Source organism: Meriones unguiculatus, chromosome 5 (genome assembly GCF_030254825.1).
Source record: "Meriones unguiculatus strain TT.TT164.6M chromosome 5, Bangor_MerUng_6.1, whole genome shotgun sequence".
NCBI lineage: Eukaryota > Metazoa > Chordata > Mammalia > Rodentia > Muridae > Meriones > Meriones unguiculatus.
The window spans coordinates 50,362,586-50,369,682 of NC_083353.1; the positions used below are offsets into that span (position 1 = coordinate 50,362,586).

At 44.9% G+C, this 7,097-nt stretch overlaps 1 pseudogene; it reads right to left on the minus strand.

Moving 5' to 3' along the window:
• Positions 1 to 1,032: 1,032 nt before the first annotated feature.
• On the minus strand, positions 1,033 to 1,945 carry LOC132654070 (vomeronasal type-1 receptor 94-like; annotated as a pseudogene).
• Between the last annotated feature and the right edge of the window lie 5,152 nt (positions 1,946 to 7,097).

Here is a 7,097-nt window from a genome sequence, read left to right on the forward strand (position 1 = left end):
ACCAGGCTGAAGCCAAGAAGCAGTTCATTGTATGGGAACTATAGGCCCAGGGGACATCAGTCCAAAAGTTGACTCCCAAATTAACTTAGACAAGGCTTTTCATGCCCCCTGTGTTGCCATGTCCCCTTGCATAGTAATCTAGATGACATTAGTTTGATTGGCTTATTAACTTCCTTATTACAGTCTGATAAACTGATTGTAATAAGTATAAGTAATGAGTATAATGAGTATAAATGTTTCCCCAAGCAAGAGACTTTATCCCAATCTATTTATAGCAGAGGTGAAAGGAGGAGGAATTTGGTTTTAGAAGAAATGTAGTGTAGAGTGTTGAACCTTCAGGGAGCTGGCCAGTGGTGCTGGTCTTTCCTGTTTTCCAGGGCACCATACCTCAGTGACCAGTGCTGGAATTAACTGCCTTGCACCGTAAGACTGAACGAGGTCCTGTGCTGTACAGAGGCTGTGTTTGGGTCAAAAGTTCTGATAACTCTGAGAATTTTAAATCCAGTTGTTGTTCGCATTGCTGTATACATCACATGTGCTTCTTGCACAGAATTCTGTTCTGAAAGTTCTGTGTACAATTCCTTTCTTTCTGGAGTATAGAACTATTTATGGCAAGAAATGCCTCCTCATTTAATTTGTCAAAATAGCTATACCACAGGAAATTAAAATATTGAAATGTGTTAGACATGGTTACATCCTTCAAAACAGTGTGAGCTGTCCACGGCCATGATGCATGAGAGCCACCTCATAGGATTCCCATAGTGACGCATTGAGAAAAAAGATGAAATAAAATAAAATAAAATAAAATGAAACAAAAATGCCCTGGTCATATCACAAAAGGGATGAGGTTTAATTTTCTGTTAAATGTTTGTTACCACACAGGTTAAAGTAAATAATTTTAACAGAAAAACAAAAACAAAAACACTGCTTCAGATTTTCATGTACGCCAAAGCACGTGAACACCATGCCATGACTGACAGTTCTGATGCCAGTGTATTGGGTCCTCTTATAAAGAAATGTGCCCATCAATGATCAATGAATATTCAAACATTTATGTCCTCCCACACATAGACCTGAAAAAGTTAACGACATGTTTTTCAGTGCTCATAAACACAAAAGGGCTGATTGTGGCATAGCTGTGGACCACAAAGAGTCGGATATAGTAAGATGTTGGATCATTCAGGAACATAGTTCTTGAGCAGGAGATAAAGCTATCCAAGATGGACATCAACACGAAGAAGCTCATGAGCAGAAGGAAGGCCCTGTTAGCTCTTTGCTCTGGGCATGCTTTTGGAGAAAGCCTGGTGCTGTGAAGATGCTGGGCCTGCTTCCTGTGCCTGCACAAGAGAGCCACCATGTACCAAGTAGAGATGACCATAACACTAATAAGAAAGACTTCCCTGATGGCCATCAGTGTACAAAATGTGCTTTTCATGAGGTAACTCATGGGTAGGACAGAACAGGACCTAGTAACATACATGAAGCTATTTGAAGTCAAATTGGGAGTGGCAAAAATTGATACTAAGAGATGACTGCTAATGAGCATATAGAGGACACTCAGAAAAAGAAGGGCACATGAGATGTAATGGGCAGATTTGTGCTTGAACTTGGCTAGACAGGAGCTTCTGGGACTGAGGATGATGGCCTGGAGGACACTCAGCAGGCTGGTGGTACAAAGGGAGAGGCCCCTAAAAATTCTGTACAAGTAGACAATGAGTTTACATATGGTGTCATCCCATCCCCTCAAAGAAATAAAAATGTCCATGGCTATGAATGCTATGAACATTAGCATCAGTAGGTGGATTAGGGACAGCAGAACAATGTGCACCTCAGTGGGCCTGGGCCTGTGCCCACGAATGAACTTGAAGATGTAGAAGAGAAGAAGGAAGCTGTTGGCTGAGATCCCAATGCCAATTTCAGAGAAGAAGGTGTTCCTTATGTCAGAAGAGTGTGAAGTCATCTTGTGTGGAAACAAAGAGTGGATGAGGAGAAAAGTAAAACAATGACTCACCATGAGCAAGACCTCACACACCACTCCATACCAGTCTTCTGGCCTCAGGAAAACATGCAGATGCTCCTGAATGCTTATTCCACTGAAGACCTCCATTCTACCTCACACCCCACAGACCATCCTCCTGCTCTCACTTGTCCTAAGCTGAGCCATGGCTGGACCCTGTGTCCCATGGTGGCTGCACCAGTGTGTGATCTCCCTCAACATTAAGAGCTGCAGCAATTATGTGCTTTCATGTTTTGTAAGTTTGGGTTTTCCTAAAGCAGGAGCAGCATCTTACTTGGTTTTTACCCACAACATCTTGATGGCCAGGCACATTATAGACAGTTTTACTATTTTGGGTAGAGTCTGAATGAGAAGGATTGTGTAAAAGAAAAAAAAAAAGAAGAAGCAGAACTTGCCAATATAAACGGTCCCATGGATTGAGTATGCACTTATTCTATTCAGGGCTATCTGTACTCTATTGAAAATCCTAATTTCTTAGAAAATTTCTATAGCACATGTTGGGGGTTGTAATCTATGAATCCAGATGTTTCTGATTTTATTCATGATCTACTGTTTCCTCCAAGTATGTCCTTCAATACTCTGAGGCCGGGTCCCAGCCACCTCCTCTTGAACATGTGAAGAGCAGAGTGCTTGTGTCAGAGAGACACTGGGTGAGCAAGAACACACTGTTTACACACCAAACATGGGAGAATTCCAGCACATGATGGTCTCTGTGGATGTGTTGGCGGCTTATGTTTGTGCTCTGGGAGAGTTCAGGCAGCTCATAAAGACTGTTCAGCTCTGTCACTGCCTGAAACAAAAGATAAAAGACAAATCAGAAAACAGTAGCACATTGGCACGGAGTGTTTTCAGAGAACTCTGGTGGACGATTCAGTCTTTGATCGCTGCTCTGTATCTTCATCTTGCATGGTTCTGATCCCAGTCCAAAACTGTTCCAAGAGAAGGGCAGAATGGGCAAATGTCAGCAGGAGTATATGCTGTGTCTTTCTCCTTCAGCGTGTGAAGTCAGGGAGTAAATAGAACTACAGTTATAACAGACTTGGAGCTGTCCCATATTACAGAATTAATTAAAGAAAAATGGTCCAACTCAGTCTTGAAAGGCAGACTCCATAGGAGTCAACATTCCCTCTCTCCATAATGGAGCGGTACTTACCAGGTACCTGATATGCTGGTCCAAGTTTATATTAGTAAGTGTGGTGTAGATGCTGTTGAATTATTACAGTGTATACTTACCAGGTACCTGATATGCTGGCTCCAGGTTTATATTAATAAATGTGGTGTATATGCTGTTGAATTATTGTAGTTTCTTTGATTTAGACACAGACTAAATAAACCACCATGTCCAAAACCAAATGGGGTTGGGAAGCCTTCATTTCATTTTACAGCTTATAATCCATTGTGCAGGGAAGCAGGGTAAGGACTTGAGGCAGGAACCTGGGGCAAGAACTAAGGCACCTGTCACTGAAGGACACTGCTTACTAGCTTGGGTCTCATGGATTTCTCAGTCTGTGTTCTCTAGTATCCAGAACCCTGAGCCCAGAGCCTGCACCCACAGTGATGTGGGTCCTCTCACATAGATCACCAATCAAGAAAATTCATCACACACTTGCCCATAGCACAACCTAGTGGGTCATTTTCTCAGCTGAGGTTCCCTTCCCAATTGAGTCTAGTGGTTGATTTAACAAACAAGAGACAAAAACAGCTGCCACAGCTGACCCCCTGTCTACCTGACACTAAACACATCTCTGTTACACTATAACTTTGTCTCTCAATTTTGTTGTTCCCAAGATATTAAACTAATGTCAACATTGCAATAGAAAAGTTCCATTTTTTAAAAGTTCAATATCTCAAGTCTCTTTCCACATTCAAAACCTCTACAAAATATTCAACTCTCTAAAACATCTAGTTTCTCTAACATTTTCAAAGTCTCTCTAAAATACCCACAGTCTCTCTAGAACTCCAAACTCAAGGTAAATCTCCAAAATCCCTTTAAGTGTTCAGAGTCAAGAGACTTTGTGGGCTCCTGTAAAATAAAAATAAATATTTTCTTATGTGAAAGGTAAGAACCAGGGCACAGTCACAATCAAGTTCAACAAAGTCCAACAGCATAACTCTCAGTGCCAGGCTTCTGGGACTCACCAGTGATCTTCTGGGCTCCTCCACAGTGCTGGCAAAGCCTTCCACACAGCTGTCTCCTAGGTTCAAACTGGCCTCGCCCACAGCAGCTGCTGCTGGCATGTGATACTGACATCTCCAAATGGCTGGATCTGCACTGCAACGTGGCCTCTTGGCTCTCTTCAGGGACTCTATACAGTCGTATGGTGCCAAGTCACAGCTTCACTCCATGATCCCTGCATGTTTCAGAACCAGTATCACCTGAAAACCCCTTTGTTTATTTGTTTGTTTGTTTTTTGAGACAAGGTTTTGTCTATGTAGCCTTGGCTGTCCTGAACTCCCTCTATAGACCAGGCTGGTCTTCAACACCTGAAAGACTCCTGAGCTACCAAGTTTGGCTACCAGAATGAGATGCAGCCTCAACAGTATTTAGACCACAGTGTCAGTGTGCTGAAGCTGAGAAAATACTTCAGAGGATTTTAATTGTTCCTGCAAGGCAAAGGTTTCATTTTAGTGGTTATTTTTTAATTAAATTTTTATTTTTAGTCTGTCAGTTCACATCAATAGTAGCTGCATTGTCCTCTACTATGGCCTGAGAAAAGGGTATCGGACGAGTCTGATGCTCTTTGGGTGGATGACACCTAAATGAACATCGGTACAAAGTCCCAATTTATTTCTAATATCAGAGATCAGACCTCGACTCTTGCCTGATGCGTCTAAAACAAAAAGGGGGAACTGTAGAGAGCTGCGGAATGCTATGCCTTAAAGATGGAGCTGGTCTCCGCCTTCCACCTTTCAAATGGTGAGTGCTCTCTGTCACGAACAATTCCACATTTGGCTAAGGCTAAGGATCTGGCTTGCTTCCATGTATGTGGACCTATCTGCATTGCCCACGTGGCACGCCTGGGTTGGCTACCCAGAGGCTATTTAAGCTGTGGGCTGGCTTTCCCCAGGGTCTGAGGATTGTTCAAGGTTCCTGAATAAACTGCATTGAAAAAAAAATTATTTTTATATTAGTTAGAGTTTATTTACTTTGTATCCCAGCTGTAGCCCCCTCCCTCATTTCCTCCCAATCTCACTTTCCCTCCCTCATCTCCTCCCTGCCCCACTCTAAGTACACTCACAGGGGAGGTACTCCTCCCCTTCCACCTGACCCTAGCTTATCAGATTTCTCTAGGATAGGCTGAAATGTCCTCCTCTGTGGCCTAGTAGAGGTGGTGGGAAGGGAAAAGAGCCAGCCATTGACTTCATGTTAGAGACAGTCCCTGTTCCCCTTACTGGGTACTCACTCAGATAATGAGTTGCCATGGGCTCCATCCAAGCAGGGGTTTTAGGTTATATCCATGCATGATCCTTGGTTGGAGAAACAGTCTCAGAATAGCCCTCTGTGCCCAGGACAGGAGCCTACTACAGAGGGCCTCTGAAAGACTCTGCCTAGCAGTGTATCAAAGCAGATGCTGAGACTTATAACCAAAACTTGGGCAGAGTGTAGGCAATCATATGAAAGAAGGGGGAGTTAGTATGACATGGAGAGGACAGGAGCTCCACAGGATGAAACACTTTAATGGTTTTTAACTCAAAATATGAGTGACCCTCATATAATCTTTAAGGGACTTTCAAGCTTCCCTATGGAAATGTGTAAGACAATCCTCCATCATCTGCTCTGGTCTCAGCATTACATTCTAATATCACACCAAATAATCCACTGGAGTATCAGCACTCTATGTATTTTATAGCCCAAAGTTTCAAAACCTTTCCACAGTTCTCGAAAAACCTAAGGTCAAGTCTGTCGTAGTCATACCTCACGGCCTAGTCACTTCCTGTCTTGCTCAGGGTTTCTGTTGCTGTGGGGAGAGGAGGGATTATTTTACCACACAGCCAGAAGGTCCCCAGCCAGGGAAGCTAGGAGAGAACTCAAGACAGGGACTGGAGGCAGGAACTGATGGAGAGGCCATGGAGTAGTGTTGCTCACCATCTTGCTCCTTAGAGCTTGCTCAACCTACTTTTGTAGCACCTGGGACCAGCAGGCAGGGACGGCACTGTTCACAGTGAGCACGGCCATCCATATGAAATCAACATCCATCAAGACTTGTACCAGGTGCTTGCCCACAGGCCGGTCTGCTGAGGATCTTTCCTCAACTGCGGTGCCCTCTTCTGAAATAATTCCAGCTTGTTTCAAGCCACCATAAAACTTTCCAGCACAGACACCATGCATGCAGCAGATGGAATTTTGTAAACAAATTCCTGTGTTATAGTAAAAACTTATCAAACAGGAGGGGCAAGATGGCGGCGCCGGGAGGACTCTCATTCTGAGCAGCAGCACAGCAGGATCAGCACAGTGACCAGCAATCAGAACTCTCGGCCATAAAACACAGTCATTGTGTTTCCCAGGTGAGAGGATACCCCTCAGTGGGGGAATCAATCAGCTTTTAACTCACCCGGCTAAACCAGGGAAGAGATCCCGGTTCCGCCAGACACTTGGCTGCCCGCCGCCAGCCCCAGCCACAGCACAGAGCCACAAGCCAGTGTCTCTGGTCATGGTCCCAGACTGAACCGTGTGCACCACACTATCAGAGACTGGAATTTTCAGTCGAGAGATAACCCCAGGGTACAGGAAACGATTGGGACCGGCCTTAGGTCACCCAGACATCCCCTGGAAAAGACTCGGGCGGGTTCCACGGGCACCCCAGGAGACAGCCCGGAGCCAGAGCCAGGGACCCAGGTTCCGGCACACAGCCCTGCCTGCCTGTGCGCCTGATTCGCCGCTGGACATAGAAACGGCGGGTCTGATCTCAGAGCACACAGCTCACCCACAACTTGAAAAGGTCCCCGGAAAATTACCCAGCTTAGGGAGGCACTCAGGCTCCCAAAAGCCGCAAAGGCAGACACAGGCAGTTTCTGCACACCAGACAGCTGGCAGAGACTGAGCCGCCATCACACAGCTGTGCTCCAGGCACAGGCAGTT